The following is a 20,834-nucleotide window of genomic DNA, read 5'->3' on the forward strand; positions in this document are numbered from 1 at the left end:
AGATATTTCCCCACATTCGAGGTGGTTTGTGAGGAAACCATTTTCCCCTTTGTGAGGAGATTCTTTTCCTTGAGGTAGAAGACCTTTTCCTTTACTGAGGCGTCTTCTCTGAGGAGAACCCCCAACACCTTGAGTTGCCTTCTGTGAGGAAACCTTCCCCACTTTTTCCGTCTCTCCTTTGGGGCTGACATTCCTTCCCTCCCTTTTTCCCTCCTTGAAGTTCCCTCAGTGAAGCCTGCTGGGCTGCCCAGCCCTCCCGCCGCCATGTTGCGCCCGAAGGCCGTGGCCATAGCAGCGGGCCCGCCGCCTCCCGCTCGCTTTCTCCCGGCCTAGCCGCCTCCGTCTCCCAGGGTGCAGCGCGGAGGGAGGGAGGCAGGCTGGTCGGGAAGAGAGGCCAGGCGAGGAAGGGGGAGCGGCCTGGAAACGGCCGGGACGAGGCGGGGAAGGCAGGCAGGAAGGCAGCCCGCCCTCCCTTGGCCCCAACTTCGTGGCTTTTGTGCTACGCGAGGGTGCCTTCCCTGAGAGGAAGGAAGGAAGGAAAGAAAACAGGACCGCGGCGGAGAAAGAAAGAAGAAGGAAAAGCAGGCGAGGAGGACGAGGCTGGGCTTCTGCGGCAGGCAGCGGGTGAGTCCCATTAAAGGAGGAGGAAAGGCCTCCAACTTGTGTGGAGAGAGAAAGGAATGGAAAGAGAAGAGAAGGAAGGATGGATCAAACAAACACACCCTTCCTTCCCTTCAGGCGAAGAGAAAAAGAGAGCCCCTCTTTTGTGCGACAGGGAGCAAGAGTGTCTTTGTGTATGTACTACACACACACATAATATGGAAATATGCTCGGTTGTGAGAACGTCGAGGAGGGGAAGAACCGCCTCATATGCATATATTTATATCTATATCCACCTTAGAGGGTTTCTCCCCCCACTTTCACGCATGGTTCTTTCGTCTAATATAGATAGATAGATAGATAGATAGATAGATAGATAGATAGATAGAGATGTGTGTGTGTGTGTGTGTGTGTGTGTGGAGAAACCCTTTACACCAGGCATGAACAAACTCTGGCCCTCCAGGTGTTTTGGACTCTTAACTCCCATAAGCTGTTAGGATTTGTTGGGAGTTGAAGTCCAGTGCTTATTTCGTCTAATATATATAGATAAAGGTAAAGGTTTCCCCTGATGTTAAGTCCATTCGTGACCAGCTCTGGGGGTTGGTGCTCATCTCCATTTCGAAGCCGGTGTTGTCCATAGACATCTCCAGGTCATGTGGCTGGCATGACTGCATGGAGCGCCGTTACCTTCCCGCTGGAGCGGTACCTATTGATCTACTCACATTGGCATGTTTTCAAACTGCTAGGTTGGCAGGAGATGGGGCTAACAACGGGCACTCATTCCGCTCCCGGGATTTGAACCTGGGACCTTTTGGTCCGCAAGTTCAGCAGTTCAGCGCTTTAACACACTGTGCCACCAGGGCCCCCCAGATATTTATGCCTGCATAAATAGGGGTATAGCGTCTAGATCCAGGGAAGTCATGGTACCCCTCTATTCTGCCTTCCACCACACCTGGAATATGGTGTCCAATTCTGGGCACCGCAATTGAAGGGAGATGTTGACAAGCTGGAAAGCGTCCAGAGGAGGGCAACTGAAATGATCAAGTGTCTGGAAAACAAGCCCTATGAGGAACGTCTTAAAGAACTGGGCATGTTTAGCCTGCAGAAGAGAAGGCTGAGAGGAGACATGATAGCCATATACAAATACGTGAGGGGAGTCATAGGGAGGAGGGAGCAAGCTTATTTGCTGCTGCCCTGCAGACTAGGACACGGAACAATGGCTTCAAACTACAGGAAAGGAGATTCCACCTGAACATCAGGAAGAACTTCCTCACCATGAGAGCTGTTCGGCAGTGGAACTCGCTGCCCCGGAGTGTGGTGGAAGCTCCATTGTTGGAGGCTTTTTAGCAGAGGCTGAATGGCCATCTGTCAGGGGTGCTTTGATGAGATTTTCCTGCTTCTTGCAGGGGGTTGGACTGGATGGCCCGTGAGGTCTCTTCCAGTTCTACGATTCTATGATTCTATGTGTGTGTTTGTGTGGAGATACCCTCTACACTAGACATGGCAAACTCCGGCCCTCCAGGTGTTTTGAACCCCAAACTCCCACAAGCTGTTAGGATTTGTGGGAGTTGAAGTCCAAAACACCTGGAGGGCCAAGGTTTGCCCATGCCTGCTCTACACATACATGCTTCTTCTGTCTATTATGTGTGTGTGTCTGTGTGTGTAAGTGGGGATAAACCTACTACACACACATGCTTTTTCCGTCTAAAATATATACGTGTGTGTGTGTGTGTAAGTGGGGAAGAAACTACGCACACATGGTTCTTCTGTGTAATAAATATATATATGTGTGTGTGTGTGTGTGTAAATGGGGGAGAAATCCTCTACACACACATGCTTCTTCCATCTAATATATGTGTGTGTATGCTATGTAAGTGAAGTAGAAACCCTATACACACACATGCTTCTTCCATCTAATATATATATATGTGTGTGTGTAAGTGGGGGAGAAACCGTCTATACACACATGGTTCTCCCATCTAATATAGTGGTTCCTGACCTTTCTTTGACCAGGGGCCACTTTGACCACTTTCCAGCATTAGTCCTAAAAGGGTTACAAATCAGTTTTTGGTCAACTTTAGATTTGGTTTGGTTATTTGTATTGCTGATTCAGCAAATTGCATTGGATAGACCACATCAGCTCTAGTTCAGCTCTAGAACATATGCCACCCAGTAGTTGCCATTTGATTGCCCACAGAAAACCATCTAAATCTAATCTAATTCTAAATCCATAATAAAAGCGAAAACCCGTATGTGTGTATGTGGGACAGGTGTCCACTCACACAGACAGTCTCTGGCCTCCACAAACAGACTATACTTCCCAGGGTTAAGAATCTAGCAAATCACTCTTTCCACTGACATTACAGTTACAGCGAGCGCCATGAACATGCAGCCCAGCCCCTACCAATGCCCTTCCCAAACACTACAGCCCACCACCCAAGGAATGCTTTTCATTTGGGGACCATTTCATCCTAGATTTTGCTTTTTCTTCCACCACAGACAGGCATCCCGGGGTTCTCCATTGCTGTGGAATTTGCATGGCCCTGCCCACTGCCCTTCCCTTTCCAATCTCTCTGCATAACAAACAGAACTAAGCTGCAAGTAAACTTACTGCAGGAGTTTAGGGATTGACTCCACACGGTGGAAGTTGTAGTTAACCCTGCATCAAGTCAGAGCACTGTCACTCCTACTGGGGAATATAGAGGAGTTGTAGTTCACCTACACCCAGAACGCTATGAACCCAAACAATGATGGCTCTCGGCCAAACTTGCCATGCAGACCTGATATGCCCAGATTTGACTACTAGTGGGTTTGGAGGGGAACTGCACTGGAAGTTCAGGAGTAGTAGGTACTGGGATTTATAGTTCACCTGCAATGAATAATAATAATAATAATAATAATAATAATAATAATAATAATTTTATTCTTATATCCCGCCCCATCTCCCCGGAGGGACTCGGGGCGGCTTACATGGGGCCATGCCCAGACACGACAGCACAAATCAGATAAAACATTAAACCGAGCAGTAAAACTTCAACATGATTAAAAACAGTCATAAAAGTCAATATACACAATAATATTAAAATCCCGATTTGGGTCAAAAGATCCAGGCCAAGGTGCAAAGCAATATCAAGTTATCAGAGAGGGATAATGAATGAGCATCACACTTGGCACAAAGAGCCCCCATAACCAATACAACATATTGGACGAGTTTGGGGAAAAAGGGAGTTATAGTTCACCTGCAGCCAGATGCACTAGGACCACACTTCACACAGAGAAGCCTCATGACCTACTGAACATCCTGCAGGTATTTCTGGGAAGGGGCCTTGATTTTGGGAGTTGTAGTTCACCTCCATCCAAAGACCACTGAACCCAGACAACGACGAATGTAGACCAAACTTGGCACACAGACTGAATATTGCCTCCTGTAGATACTGATAGATATTTTGGGACAATTGCCCCGAGAATCTGGAAATTGCAGTAGTTCACCCCCATCCAGAGAGTACTGCACCACACCTGGTACACACGTCCAAAATGGCCCACTTATCATACTGGCAGGGTTTGGGAAGGATTCAGCCACGATTCTGGGAATTGTAGTTCACCCACTCTAAACAGAAAACATAACATTAAAAGACAAATAATACCATTCTCAAATGACCCGGGCATCGCCGGGTCCCTAAGCTAGTATTTAATAATCTAGAGCTGATGTGGTATATCCAATGCAGTTTTCTGAATCTTCACCCCCAAAAAACCCAGGAACAGGCCTAAAAACGAAGACACCAAGGCGCCCCCGATTCCAGGCACCACATGGAATGGCTCCGCTTGGGGGAAGGAGGGGAGGAGGAGGAGGAGAAGCAGCAGTCAGGAGGCTTGTTGCGCCTTTTGTGGCTAGTCAGTCTTTCCCCTCTTGACATCCCCTTTGCCTTGGTACTGTACGAGGGTTTCATGAGACCAGCCGCTCTCGTTGCAAGGGTGTAATAACGATGAGGCCGCAGACCATATTTTAGTTCTTGGGGACCACAGATTGGGAACCACTTATACATATATGTATATATGTATGTGTATATGTATGTATATGTATATATATGTGTGTGGAGTTCACTGTACAACAATTTCCATTTTATTTCATAGGAGGTGGTATGGGAGGATTGAGTGGGTACACCTCTAGTTAGATATAAATGAAGGAGTCACCTGCAGAGAAATCACAGGGACCCCTAAGGTGCCTGAAGATGCTTGTGTGATCTTTCAGCGCAACCAATTAATTGCCTATTCAAGTAAAGCTGGGGGAAGAAGAGCAGAGAAGGGGCCAACTTAGACTCCCATGGAAGAGAATCTTATCATGTGGCTTCACTCTTGAATTTTGGTCCCTCATTTTTTTCAATTTGTAATATTTTAAAGACACCTTCTCATCCAGGCATGGGCAAACTGCATCCCTCCAGCTGAAGTCCAAAACACCTGGAGGGCTGAAGTTTGCCCATGCTTGTTCTAATCCGTTTCTCTCTGACTTTCCCCCTTTTCTCTAACATTTTCTGTCTGTCTCCCTCTGCATGCTTTTTTAAAAAGAAAAAAAAATGTAATTGAACTATATTAGTCTATCTAATCATCTTATATGCTTTGGAATGAAGCATTTAATGGTATACCAATTGACTAATGAGCTCTCATTAGTTTTTCTCCTTGTCTTATAACCATTTATAAAATCAGTGAGATGTGACACTCAGGATAACACCAGCAGTTTGTGAAGTTTATTATTATTATTATTATTATTATTATTATTATTATTATTATTATTATTATTATTATATTTACTTATACCCCGTTTTATCTCTCCCAAAAGGAATCAACGCAGTTTGACATAAAAACATTAGTATGCAATTTAAAATGCACAATATCAACCATTAAAACAGAATTAAACAGAATTAAATTTTGATCTGTGCATACTATTCTACTCCTAGCTAACAATGTCCTTCTGCCTATAAATGATTTTTGTATGTGGATTTGGTACCTTTTAGAAACAAACTCCACACACACACACACACACACACACACACACTACATATATATATATAACACAGTATACATTTATATATCTTTAGTGGATGGTTCTTTCCTCCACGTGTACACATAAAGGTTTTTCTGTGTGATACATGTGTGTGTATGTATATGTGTGTGTATGTTTGTGTGTGTGTGTGTGTGTGTGTGTGTGTGTGTATATATATATATATATATAAAATACACAGTGAGATACACAGTCTCTATAGCAGGCATGGGCAAATTTCGGTCCAGGTGTTTTGAATTTCAACTCTCACAATTTCTAACAGCCAGTAGGCTGTTAGGAATTGTGGAAGTTGAACTCCAAAACACCTGAAGGACCGAAGTTTGCCCATGCCTACTCTATAGTAATATTAATGGGAGGGTGGTGGATGGTACTAGTCCATGTCTCCACTACAGATACACATATGAGTCTTCTGTCAAATTAATACATGCAGGGTATCCCAAAAGTCACCATACATAGGTAAAATGGAAGATTGTAGCTGCATATACCTTTATTTTCAAAATATTCTCGACCTTTTGACCATCTCTTTCTGTACATGCACATGAAGCCTTCTCCCCTGCAAATGTTGAATTTGTTCATTGATACCTGTTATTATGCAAGTAATAAGAATTTGTTAATTTTTCCTATGCATGGAGACTTTTCTGAGTGCCAGCATTGAACAACCTACCTACCTTGCTATGTATAACTGTAGTGATATTAATGGGAGGCTGGAGGGGATGGATGTGGGACATTTCCTTACATTCCCTCGATGGGTTGAGATGAGGTAATGTGATTCCTGGATCTTTGAATAGAGGGACAGAAAGTGTGTTTTTGTGTAGGGGTGTGGATGTCTTTCTGGTGTTGTTTTATGTCATTTCTATTTGCACAGGGATTTGAGGGATCTCTGCTTTCTACTTCATCTGGTTAGTAGTTTCTTGGGATTTAAAGAAAGGAAAGCCAGCAAGTCCTCGTCCTCTCTCTAATAAAGCAGAGAGGAAATGAGGTTGCTAAAGATAATAATCCTTCCTTTGGATCACAAACCAACATGTTCCTGCCCAGCTTTTGCAGAGTGGTACAGAGTTACACCCTAGGTGTCTTAGGGCATTCCTGTTGGGGAGAAATGCTCCTCTAGTTTGTATCTGTATGTGAAACAGAGATACAGTAGAGTCTCACTTATCCAAGCTCCGCTTATCCAAGGTTCTGTATTATCCAACTCAGTTTGCCTTTTAGTAGTCAATGTTTTTGTAGTCAATTTTTCAATAAATTGCAAAATTTTGGTGCTAAATTCATAAATACAGTAATTATTACATAACGTTATCATGTACTGAACTGCTTTTTCTATCAATTTTTTGTAAAGCATGATGTTTTGGTGCTTAATTTGTAAAATCATAACATAATCTGATGTTTAATAGGCTTTTCCTTAATCCCTCCTTATTATCCAACATATTCGCTTATCCAATGTTCTGCCGGCCCGTTTATGTTGGATAAGTGAGACTCTATTGTATTTGCTGTACTGTAATATTCAGCTGTAAATAAGTGTGTGCCTAGTAGGATTGGGGTAGAAGAAACCAAGTGTCTGTGGTTTCCAAAGACTTTCTGGATGTTTCAAGTACAAGAAGGATCTGACATATGCACATGCTAGAAAGGGGAAATGCCTGTGATTTGCGATGGTAGTTGATTGGTTCCTCATGAAAGATTTATCTTGAAAGCTTCTAAAGAGGAAATACTTTATATTTAGTTTGAATTGACAGAAATCCCCCTCCCCCAGTACAGAATAATCTCATCTCAGTTTTGGAGATTAGAATTTACCCTGGAACTCTGGATGTTACCTCGTTTTGGTCTGTACAGTTTTGTAACTTTCAAATGTTTAATCAGTTTTACATTGATTTCTTTGACTTTTATTCAAGTCTTACATATACATTGTTGCATGGTTTCTAGTTCTAGGGTTGAGTTTAGTTTTTGGAAATGGTGAAATACTGTAGTGGAAGAGAGTTTGAGAGCAGAACGTTTGTCACTTGCATATATGGAGTGTATAGTTCTTGATGAACATTAGTAGAGCAAACCTTCCCCCATCCCTACATCTGGAAGTGGTTACTTTTCTCCCCCCCCCCTTCCTAGAACAACATCCTATATATACATGAAATGACTGGGTTTATAAATTGTCCATTTAATCTCTAAAGATCAGGGAAGGGAATTTATAAATTTGTTCAACACTGGAACTTGCTATGATTTCTGTTTTAGTGTTTCCTTCTCCTTTTTCCTTTTTCCTCTTTCCTCTTTCCAGGTTTCTCAGGTCAATTCTGTTCAGTGTGTCATGCTGACTTCCATTCCAGCTGCCTGCCCTGATATCACCATTCTTGGCTTCTGTATGAATTATACACAGTCTGTATATGTGATTGAAGCGACAACACTGATCTCCTTTGTATATGAGAACATTTCTTTACTGGTTCAGGATTCTGTGACATAAGCAATACATTATGTGTGGGGCTACAGTTTTTGTGAGTTGCATTGCTTGGGTGCAATAGTTACATGCATTCCGCCCTTTTTTTAGATTCAAGGCCGCTTGAAGCCCTGAAAAAAAACCCAGGGTACACCAAATAAACTGCCACTGTAAAAATCCTACATATAATGATTAATTCTAGAATAGATAATAGATAATCAGTAAATAAAAGTTAATAAATAACTTAGTCAGACCCCCCCCCTCCCATCCATGAAAATGCCTTGGTTTTTCTTGAAAAAATAAAATGTACCAGATACTTTTATCACCTGTGAAACAGTAAAGCATGGTACATGTCTTTTTTCTAATTGTTACAATGTGGCTAACTGTGATATATACTTAAATGCTGTCTTCTGTGCAACTATTAAGTGTTTAAAAATCCTTTTGTTAATTGCATCTGGTTACCCTATTCCTGTTTCCAGTGGTGATGTAATTGTATCCTGTTTTTCAAGTACATGATACAGTATTAAGAGTCTTCCTTATAAACAATAATTTCTAACTTTATGGTGGCAAATCAAGGGAATTATCTTAGAAGCTGGTCAATTTGTAGAAGTAAAAGGGATCAAATTGACAAAAGATAAAAGTGTTGAAATTTTGTTTGAATGATGATAGGAAGAAACGTTCAAAGGATATGTGAATCCACACAAAACTTTATTTGGTTGGATTCCCTAAAAGTATCCATGTCTCAGTTTTGGGATACTGTTTGGTGTATTACTGACTACAGATTGATGATCAGAGGAAGTTACAACTCCTCTCATCTACCTTGGGATGTGTGGATATGCCATTTCCCAAATATAGCAAACAATACGTATTTTAAGTAGTGTTATAAGACTATTGGCAACAAAACCTTGAAGAGTACGATGTGATAATTTCCTCAAAAGTTAGGTGTACAGCTTTTTTAAAAAAGGTTAACATTTAGTGAACAACATCCTGATTTATTTAAACATTGGAAAATCTTGACTTCATGCTGGCTGTCATTTAAGTATACAGGCAGTTCCTAAGTTGCGAACAAGAGAAGTTCCGTAGGTTGAATTTAAATTGAATTTGTATGTAAGTCAGAACAGGTTTTTTTTAAGTGTAACTCCAGCCCTGTGTGTGTGTGTGTGGTGTGTTGGATAGCATAGGGAGGAGTTAACACATCTGTGGTGTTTGTTTTTCTGTCTGTGTCCCTGTTTAGAAGATTTCACTTCACTTTCTGTCCCTGTGGTAATTGGATTTTGAAAAATTGGCTTGTTGTAGAAACAAGGATTGATGATAAAGCTTCAGTTGAGACACCTTTCCCCCATGATAACTCTTCTAGGAGTCAATTCCCCTTCCTGGGGTAGATATCTCTCACTTCCTGTTGTCTCACCCCTGTTTTAACTATGAGTCATTTGTAATTTGGATATTTGTAATCCAGGGACTGCCTGTATTCTTTTTTATATAGGTACTAGCTGTGCCCGGCCACGCGTTGCTGTGGCGAAGTCTGGTGGTATGGGAAATAAAGTATTGAGGAATTGGTGGTAGTTAAGGTAAAGGGTAAAGGTTTTCTCCTGACATTAAGTCCAGAAATGTCTGACTCTGGGGGTTGGTGCTCATCTCCATTTCTAAGCCGAAGAGCCAGCGTTGTCCGTAGACTTCTCCAAGGTCATGTGGGATGACTGCATGGAGCGGCATTACCTTCCCGCCGGAGCAGTACCTATTGATGCACTCGCATTTGCATGTTTTTGAACTTCTGGGTTGGCAGAAGCGGGGGCTAACAGTGGGGGCTCTCTCCGCTCCCCCAATTCACACCTGTGGCCTTTCGGTCCAGAAGTTCAGCAGCTCAGTGCTTTAACCATCAGGGGATATTATTTCCTAAAGGTTGTGAATATACAATATTTCTGATTGGTTTTTTTTGCCTGTTGGAGGCAAGTATGAATGCTGCAATTAGGAAAAATGATTAGGATGTAATGGCCTTGCAGCTTTAAAGCCTGGCTGTTTTCTCCCTGAGTGAATTTTTTGTTGGGAGGTGTTAGCTGGCCCTGATTGTTTCCTGTCTGGAATTCTCTTGTTTTCAGAGTGGTGTTGTTTGCGATATTTTATGTGCTTCTACTGTCTGTGGCCCTGAGAAAACAGAGGATTTGCCAGACTTTGATGATGGGAATACTTGGTTGGGAGGTGTTAGCTGGCCCTGATTGTTTCCTGTGTGGAATTCCCCTGTTTATTTACTGTCCTGGTTTTAGAGATTATATTGTTCTGCATTATTCTATCCCAGTAATTATTTCATATTAAAGTACAATCTCACTTATCCAACATTTGCTTATACAATGTTCTGGATTATCCAACGCAGCCTGCCTTTTCATAATCAATGTTTTTGTAGTCAGTGTTTTAAATTCATTGTGATATTTTAGTGGTAAATTTGTAAATACAGTACAGTAGAGTCTCACTTATCCAACATAAACGGGCCGGCAGAACGTTGGATAAGCGAATATGTTGGATAATAAAGAGGGATTAAGGATAAGCCTATTAAACATCAAATTAAGTTATAATTTTACAAATTAAGCACCAAAACATCATGTTAGACAACACATTTGGCAGAAAAGGTAGTTCAGTCCACAGTAATGCTATGTAGTAATTACTGTATTTATGAATTTAGCACCAAAATATCACGATATATTGAAAGCATTGACTACAAAAATGCGTTGGATAATCCAGAATGTTGGATAAGCGAGTGTTGGATAAGTGAGACTCTACTGTAATTATTACATAGCATTACTGCGCATGGAACTACATTTTCTGTCAAATTTCTTGTATTACATGATGTTTTGGTGCTTAATTTGTATAACGATTACCTAATTTGATGTTTAATCGGCTTTTCCTGAATCCCTTCTTATTATCCAACATATTCACTTATCTGCCGGCCTGTTTATGTTGGATAAGTGAGAGTCTACTGTATATTTCTAATCTTATATTATCTGCTCAGAACTGGATTATATGAGGCCCCTTCTTCACAGCTGTATAAAATGCACACTGAAGTGGATTATATGGCAGTGTGAAGTCAAGATAATCCAGTGCCAAGCAGATAATATAAGATTCTAAATGGGTTATATAGCTGTGTGAAAGGGCCTTGAGTCTACACTGCCATATAATCCAGTGCAAATTAGATAATTTGTGGAAGAAACCTAAGTGAGGCCTAAATCTGCCTGTCCCCGAACTGAAGCCTGGCTGTCCCTTGGTTGCTAGGCAACCAAGTGGGCAGAGATTAGCCCTCTAAACTGGCAGCAATTGGATAAAAAAGATTATTGCTCTCCCTCTAATTAGGACTTTATTTTTCTTTTCTTTTTGTTGTATCAACCTGGAGGCATGGATGATGGGTTGTGTTGTCAAATTTCGAGATTGGGGGGCCTGTACTTTTGTTGTTTTGTCCGCTGCCCTGATGCCATCACTCTTTTATATATATAGATTGCCAATTTTCTTTTATAGATAGAACTTGGTATTACATATCTAAATGAATGTTACACAAATGTTTTGCTTTTCAAAAGATAATCAAGCTAATGTGAGAGTGTGAAATTCGGTGAAATGTGTTTGGGAAAAAAATCAACTTGCAGGAGACCTGTTCTGAAGTTTTCTAAGTTTGCTCTGGAATATAATATTTATATTGGGATATCTTGTGGTTGTCTGAACATATTACTTGCTTTGTTTATATGGCCTGCTAGCCGCTTGTCCAAATCTGTTATGTCTGGCTCTCTTTGTTCTTCCCTTCTTCTCTGAGTTATAAACAAATCACCTATGTTCATTAATGTCAAATATATAAGAATTATGGGGACTTTTATTCTATGTTTGTTCAAACCAAGAATCAGACTGGGATTTTGATTTGCATACTACATAAAATTTTAAAGACTTCAGTTCTCTGAATTGGATGTCACTGGGTAGCATAGTTTGTTTAAAATTTGCAGTTTCCTGTCTTTTCCTGTCACTTGGAGCTGATACATTTTTAGTACCTTTTAACCACCAGGCGGCCATATCAACAGAGTTAATTGAGACCAAAAGGGATATTCTGGGCCGCCTGTAGTCACTTCTGGTCATCTGTAGGTGTGTTTTCTTCCTGTTTGGTGATGGGGTAGGACCCAAAACAGTGCTTACTGGATACAACAATTTATTTAGAGGCTATTTTAGGTGGCTACAGTACCCTTTGATTGTAAGAGTTTGGGTGGGTCCATGATAGCAGTGGTTATGTAGGAACCTTTTCCCGCTTTTATTTCCCATCCCCATATGAAAAGCTGTTTTCCTTGGGATCGTACAGGCATGGCATGTCTGCATGCACACTTTGTGTTTACCACCCTGTTATACACAGAGGGGTTAAGAAAGAGTGTGAGCTTGCAGGTTGCTGTGAGTCATTTATATTGTGGGAAATCCTGATTTCCTGTTATATCCACTCTACCTCGGTATTTAAACAAGCAAGGAATATAACAGTTGAGACATTGCCATTTAATGTCTTCAAAGAACTGGAGTAATAAGTGAGCCCAAAGGTTCTAATACCAGAGAGAGGTATATGTATATGTGCACCAGATAGGAAAGGAAGTACCTGAGAATGTCCAAGGTAAGCCTCCCCTGGAATCATAGAATCATAGACTTGGAAGAGACCTCATAGGCCGTCCAGTCCAACCCCCTGCCAAGAAGCAGGAAATTGCATTCAAAGCACCCCCAACCATCCAGCCTCTGCTTAAAAGCAGCCTCCACTACATTCTGCTGCAGAGAGTTCCACTGTCGAACAGCTCTCACAGTTAGGCAGTTCTTCCTAATGTTCAGGTAAAATCTCCTTTCCTGTAGTTTAAAACCATTGTTCTGCATCCTAGTCTCCAGGGCAGCAGAAAACAAGCTTGCTCCCACCTCCCTATAACTTCCCCTCACATATTTATACATGGCTATCATGTCTCCTCTCAGCCTTCTCTTCTGCAGGCTAAACATGCCCAGTTCTTTAAGCCGCTCTTCATGGGGCTTGTTCTCCAGGCCCATGATCATTTTAGTTGCCCTCCTCTGGACACATTCCAGCTTGTCAACATCTCCCTTCAATTGCAGTGCCCAGAATTGGACACAGTATTCCAGGTGTGGGTCTGACCAAGGCAGAATAGAGGGGTAGCACGACTTCCCTGGATCTAGACACTATACTCCTATTTATGCAGGCCAAAATCCCATTGGCCTTTTTAGCTGCTACAACACATTGTTGGCTCGTGTTTAACTTGTTGTCTACGAGGACTCCAAGATCTTTTCCACATGTACTGCTGTCGAGCCATTCTTTGCATTTCATTTTTCCTGCCTAAGTGGAGTATCTTACATTTGTCCCTATTGAACTTTATTTTGTTAGTTTAGGCCCATCTCTCTAATATGTTAAGATCGTTTTGAATTCTGCTCCTCTCTTCTAGAGTATTAGCTATCCCTCCCAATTTGGTGTCCCCTATTCTGGTATTTATCAGAAGTTTTGAACTATAGCTCCCATGTTAGGTAGAGATTATGGGGGTGGAGGGCACCAAGCTAAGGAAATCAGTTTTGTGTGGTCTAGAAACCATTGGTCTCTCAGGACTTATCTTGGTTCATTCTAGACTTTGTTGTGAGACATTTTGAACTAATGGATGAGGTGTGTCTTAGACACTAATAATGAACTTTATAAATGCCATTTTCTCATGGTTGTAGAAATGGAAAACTATTCAGTTCTTACCACAGGGACAGGAGTTTTGAATTATTGTACTCCTGGAAAAGCATATTGTATTCTGTTGAGAAAAGGCTTAATCATCAATGGGAAGATTGAGATTTTAAGTGCTTTTGCTGCTGCTGATTCATCTTTATTTTGGTCTCAGAAGAATTTGTAAGAGCTGCTCCAAACTTGATCTGTAACTCGATCACAGAAAACATATTTGTGTTTTTTTTTTTTCTGGTGGAAAACTTTTATTATGTTTCATTGCTATTTTTCTTTTCCTGCAACTTCTTTCTTTCTCAATTGATTTTTAATTTTGATTTTCTCCAGTAAAAGGAGAAAGAACCAGTGTGGTGTAGTGGCTTGAACATTTGGCTGTTCTCTGGAGACCAGAGTTCGAATCCCCACTTGGCCATGGAAATTCGCATTCCGTTAACTTATAAGGAAGGCAAAGTCAACCCCCCCCCCCCCCCCCCCGGCCAATTTTGCAAGGAAAACCCCATGCTCATCTCATAAGTCAGAAATGGCTTCAAGGCATGCATCAACAACACTAAACACATTCCTTTGGAGGGGGGGGGGTTGCGTTCTCAGTTGCACAGTCAATAGTATTTGCCATTTTTACTAGGGGAACTTAGATGAAGATTTTTCTGAAAAATCCTTCAATTTATTTTCTATGCCAAAATAGTTTTTCATTATTTCACCAGAAAAAAGAACAGACTAAATTAGTTAGCCAGACACATTGAAAAGAACTGTTTTTTAAATAGAAGACCTAATTGTTTTTCTCTGTAATTCTGTAATTTATGGCTCGTTTAAATAGTTTTCATTTTCCAACAATGCAGGATACTACCCTGTTTCCCCTAAAATAAGACATCCTCAGAAAATAAGACCTAGTAGAGATTTTGCTGAATTGCTAAATATAAGGCCTCCCCCCGAAAGTAAGACCTAGCACCGTTTGTTTTTGGAAGCAGGCCTGCCGAACAGAACACCAGAGCATGCAGGTTTGGTAAATGTACGTACCATAGATTGTTGTACATGGAAATAATGGTAGTAACAAGAAATTATTGATAGGATTCACAGTTTTTCTGGTTATGCTGGTTTGTGATGACAACTACTGTACAGTATATAATAAATGTTCATTTTTTTTTGTTCAACAATAAATGTGAATTCTTCTTCATGGAAAAATAAGACATCCCCTGAAAATAAGACCTAGAGCATCTTTGGGAGCAAAAATTAATATAAGACACTGTCTTATTTTTGGGGAAACACGGTATGCAGCATCTTCAAATCAGGCCTGCAAAGTTGTTCCTGGAGTTGTATGTGTATGTATCCTGAGCCTGTTTTTGCAGCTCCAGATCCAGAGCCTTCTCTTTTTATGGGGTAGAGAAGGATTAATTGCCTCACCTGGAAGCCTGTAGGAGTAGCAACTCACCTTTTGAATGAGTCACATGCTTTATACATATACATACAGCATGAGAGGAGTGTAACATTGAAATATCTGTTTTTGAAAAGTTGGCATAGATTCCAAACCATTTCTAGTTTTTTCTTTGTTTGTAATAGATGCATCTTACACTGGGTTCCAGAAGCAAGAGATTTGCTGCTTGACCAGACTCAGCCAAACCTTGCCTTAAAACGTTTCATCATCTACAGAAAGTTGTGTAGGAAGAAACAGAAGCACATTCATTTTACAAGATTGGCAACAAGTGCCTTCTCTGTTTCTTTGATGAAAAGGGGGTGGGTAGTCTTCCCAGAATTTAGTCCTGTCACTTCAGTATTAAGTTGAAAGACTAGATTGGATGGATGGATAGCTAGTGCAGAGCAAGAAAGCAAGCCACTATCAGCATCTTTTTCTCCCTTGAAAACCCATATATTGTCTGGATTGCAGACAAGGTAAGAGATACTCTAATGATGTGTTTAAATAAGAAATATTCAAGAAGTACTTGTTTCTTGTAAGAAATGGGACATTGTTCTCAGTAGTAGAGGGATCATTCCGTTCTTTTTGCATACTAACCTTGGCTTTCTTGATTTAGTGGTTTTCATGATAGATTCCTAGTTTCTTTCCAAAATACATTACTACTATGGACAATATAAGATGTTGTTGTAGTTTAGTGCTGGTGTGATGTGATATCCAAATATTAAGGACTAGCTGTGCCCGGCCACGCGTTGCTGTGGCTTAGTCTGGTGGTGTTGGTCAGTCTACATTAGGTTGTATTTATGCTGTGACCTCCACCCTTCTTTATATTCACATTAGTAGTAGTATTTGAAGTCTGTTACCTTCTTCAATTTTTGTGTTGATTGATAATTGCTTGAGATCCCTGTTGTCTTTGGTTTGTTGTTAGTTGTAATGTTTGATTCTGCTGGGTGCGGTTTATATTTTTATTGTGGTACAATAGTCTTTTTTTTGTTTTGCCTGTGTAGGTGTTTATTATTATTGTTGTTGTTGTGGTCATGAAGGTTGGATAAGTTAGATGCTACTGTATTGTTTTTTGGAGGCCCAGTGTAGCACTGACTGGCCTCTCAGCCTCAGTGCCTGGCTGTTTCTTACCTGTGATGGTGTTGATTCTTATTGTTGTTATTGTCATTGTTATTATTGTAATTGTTTTTTTGGAGGCCAAGTGTGAATGTAGGGATTGAGGAGGTGGATGAGTTGTGTTGTCAAATTTTGTATTTGTTATAGTTACAATGCGTTGTTGTGAGTTTTGTGGGTCCAGATTGTGGTTTTGTGGTGCGGTTGTGTTGTTGCAACTGAGAGGCAAGGCTTTTGTGTTGTGTTGCCAAGTTTTGTATTTCTGGGGCGTTTAGTTGTGTGCCAAGTTTTGTATTTCTGGGGCGTTTAGTTGTGTTGTTATAGTCACAATGCGCTGTTGTGAGTTTTGTGGGTCCAGTGTGGTTTTGTGTTGTGGTTGTGTTCTTACAACTGGGAGGCAAGGCTTTTGCGTTGTGTTGTCAAATTTTTATTTCTGGGGCGTTTAGTTGTGTTGTTATAGTCACAATGCGTTGTTGTGAGTTTTGTGGGTCCGGATTGTGGTTTTGTGGTGTAGTTGTGTTGTTACAACCGAGAGAAAAGGCTTTTGTGTTGTGTTGTCAAGTTTTGTATTTCTGGGGCGTTTAGTTGTGTGCCAAGTTTCGTATTTCTGGGGCGTTTAGTTGTGTTGTTATAGTCATGATGCGTTGTTGTGAGTTTTATGGGTCCGGATTGTGGTTTTGTGGTGTGGTTGTGTTGTTACAACTGGGAGGCAAGGCTTTTGCATTGTGTTGCCAAGTTTTGTATTTCTGGGGCGTTTAGTTGTGTTGTTATCGCATGATGTGTTGTTGTGAGTTTTGTGGGTCTGGATTGTGGTTTTGTGGTGTGGTTGTGTTGTTGTAACCTGGAGGCAAGCCTTTTGCATTGTGTTGCCAAATTTCGTATTTCTGGGATGTTTAGTTTTGTTGTTATAGTCACTGCGCAAACAACTTTATCATTTTATATATATAGATGTATCACATAATTTTTTGAAGTCCTTTCTAATAATTTTGGGTTTTTGGGTTTTTTCTTTTAAAGTTTTTACTTTAAAACTTTAGTTGTTGTGGACTAAAAACATATTTGTGTTTTTCTTTCTGGTGGAAAACTTTTATTATGTACTAGCTTGGGGAGCTGGCGGTACCCGGGTCATTTGAGAAAGGCATTGTTGGCCTGTTTTCCAAGTTTAGTCTAGATCCAGGGTCAGTGGGGTTTAGTGGGTGCAGGTGAACTACAACTCCCATATGCAAGTCCCATCATCCATGGTCTATTCCACTCCAAACAGTCATGGGGACTGTATGTGTCAAGTTTGGTCTTGATCAGACATTGGTGAGGGTTGCAGTGGTCCCAGGAAGTGAGTGAAGCTACTGCAAGTCCCATCATCCATGGTCCAAACTCTTCCAAACCACGCCAGGATGTAGAGTGGGTAATGGGGCCTCTGTGAACCAAGTTTGGTACTGATCCGTCATTGATGAGAGTCGCAGTTCTCTCAGAAAGTGAGTGAAGGTATTGCAATTCCCGTCGTCCTCCAAACTTCAGCAGGGTATAAAGTGGGTCATGGGTGCTCTGTGTTCCAAGTTTGGTCTTGATGAGTCATTTGTGGCAGTTGCAGTGGTCTCAGGAAGTAAGTGAAGGTACTGCAAGTCCCATAAACCTTGGTATGTCCCCCCTCAGATTGTACCAGGACGTAAATTGGGTCATTAAATTTTGCCAATTTTTGTAAGCAGCCCTGAATCCTCTCAGGTGAGAAGGGTGGGGTATAAATGTTGTAAATAAATAAATAAATAAATAAATAGGTCTTATTTTCTGGGGATGTCTTATTTTAGGGGAAACAGGGTACATACCCACATACATGGTAAAATTCCAAATATCCTCTATAACAAAAAAAAAAGAAAGAAAAGAATATACTCTTGTCATCTGACATTAAGACTGGTTTTCATGTCGTCTTATGTTGTCCCATGTTTATTCCGGTTTTTTTTTTGTCTTTGCATTTTTTACAAAAAGTTTTAGAGAGCCGAGCATCAATATGTAAGGAAATGTAAAAAGGAAAAATAATCATGAAAATGGCTTAAATGGGTTTTCTTGTGATATAGCAATCTTTTTGACTCAAGGAATTCTGTTCAAAATTTAAATTCTGTAATTTAAATAATTGTGTGTTTAATTTTATTTTAATATTAATATTTTGTAGGTTTTAGATTTTAAGGTTGTGAGCCAGTTTGGGTCTTGATTGCAAGAGAAAAGTGGGATGATGATGGTGGTGGTGATGATGATGATTATTATTATTTTATGCTTGGGATAGATTTCTTTTCTGATTTGCAGCTTATAATGAATTTGATTTCATCTTAAAATTGATGATAATGTAAGATGCAATTCAGTTGTTTCAGCAAGCTTGCCAGTTGAAAGCTAGAGCAAAAGCTTTATGTTCCACAAAGCCAGGAAATGGGAAGATAAATGTGCTACTTTAACAGACATGCCCTGCAATCAGTGAGTACATATGATATTTTGCAAGTTGCATGGTTTTCCATGCACCCATTCTTTCAGACCCAAACTCTAATAAGGAGAATAGAATATCTGAGATCAGCAAAGACACACCATGTTCTCCAGGTTGTGCATTGCTTTATGAAGCATTTGCACATTTTTGTTAGAGGTTTGCTCCGTACTTATTTCTTGCTTATAGGACAGGTTCTTCAGTTGGGGGACTTTTCTTTTTCTAAAGCTCTTCATCATCATTATAATGAAAAATATATAGAACTTAGGCCTTACATGTTCAGCACATTTGTACCATCACATAATTGTAACATACTTTATTGAGCCTTGTGGTAAAAATATAGGTGACCCTTTTGTCTTCAGCTTCATTTCTGACTTATGATGACTCAAAGCTGGTAATAGAATAAGGCCATGTTCTACAAGTTGAGTTGAACAACTTCTGTAAGGAAGAATGGGTCAAGATTCTTAGAACTGATGAAAGAGAATGATCAACAATTCAAGGAAACATTTGCTTGAAGTCATTGGTGTTCGAGGGGCTATCACAATGGACTGAATCTAAAAGTTCACATATAGATATTGACAGATGTGGCTAGATAAATGTTGACGGTGCATCCTGTTTACATGCCATTTGTTTAATGAGGTTATCTGTTGATTTTTATCTAGGACTACGGAGTTAGATTAGGATCTAATAATCTTATGTGAAGATATGTGCTAATGCCACAGAGTTCATGAACTTTTTCTCTCTACTGTATGTTGTTCTGAATTTTTTTAAAGAGAAATCTTACAACTCATTTTGATACCCAGAATATTAGTTATAAATGTAAATTAAAAATTTTGGGAAAAGTTTAGCCCTTATGGCTAGTATACAGCCTCTCCTACTCACTGAAAGCTATTTTAATCTTTGTGTAAAGATGCTGCATTAGAAAAGTGTATTCATATCAAAAGGGGAAATTCTGTTAACATAGGATGGTTGTTCACAGTCTTGTACAAACGACTCTGCAAGTCTATATCCAGGTTGATTGAAATACTCTGTGTTGCTTTCCATTATCTTTGTACAACAAGTGTCCTAAGTTGACAAGAGTTTAGGAATGCTCGTGTAGCCGACTTCAAAACTGTAAGGTTAGGAGAGGATCAAATGTGGTCAATGAGACTTTGAAATACGAGTACAGTAGAATCTCACTTATCCAACACTCACTTATCCAACGTTCTGGATTATCCAACACATTTTTGTAGTCAATGTTTTCAATATATCATGATATTTTGGTGCTAAATTCGTAAATACAGTAATTACTACATAGCATTTATGTGTAATGAACTACTTTTTCTGTCAAATTTGTTGTATAACATAATGTTTTGGTGCTTAATTTGTAAAATCATAACCTATTTTGATGTTTAATAGTCTTTTTCTTAATCTCTCCTTATTATCCAACATATTCACTTATCCAACATTCTGCCGGCCCGTTTATGTTGGATAAGTGAGACTCTACTGTACTTGGAAATGGGCTTTTAATGTAAAATCAATTCTGCTACTACAACAGATTATAGCGGAGGACCACCAGTCATAATTTTACAACTAATCTAATATTTAATGCTAGCCATTATGGCAGCAAGAGATGTTTTGGTATCTTACACATGAGCAGGTTCCCATAAAAAAGTGGAGGACAGTTTTGGGAATGTCCTGTTCAAAATTGCAAAAGTAGAAGTGCTTGTATGCATGCAGCTGCACATTGGATTGTTTGACATTTTCATTTAACACAAAGGCTGAATGTCATTTTTATTGTGTCACTCTACATGCAGGGATATAAACTATTCTGATCCAATTAAAGATCTTGACCAATATCTTCTGAGATGAACAGTGTAAACTGCCCAAAATAAAAGAGTAATTGAAGTTTTTTAAAATCAGTATATCTTTTCTCAAAAAGCTGGTCTGTTACAGGCATGAATAAGATGCACAGTGTTTTAGTGGATAATCTTGATAGATTATACCTCCTTTCTTAGAGATATAAAACCATTTCATAAACTTTACTTAACATATATTCAGTACTTTTCCTTGTGTCCATGGCAGCTG

General features: G+C 40.0%; 1 protein-coding gene across 2 annotated transcripts in view; it reads left to right on the top strand.

The window, feature by feature from the left end:
- The first annotated feature begins 247 nt into the window (after positions 1 to 247).
- Positions 248 to 20,834, top strand: part of ptk2 (protein tyrosine kinase 2) — a 261,873-nt gene continuing 241,286 nt past the window's right edge. For both annotated transcript variants that reach the window (XM_062979966.1, XM_062979967.1), the window contains exon 1: positions 248 to 624. The gene's annotated coding sequence lies outside the window, so the exon portion shown is untranslated. The remainder of the gene's footprint in view (positions 625 to 20,834) is intronic.

This window comes from Anolis carolinensis, chromosome 4 (assembly GCF_035594765.1).
Source record: "Anolis carolinensis isolate JA03-04 chromosome 4, rAnoCar3.1.pri, whole genome shotgun sequence".
NCBI lineage: Eukaryota > Metazoa > Chordata > Lepidosauria > Squamata > Dactyloidae > Anolis > Anolis carolinensis.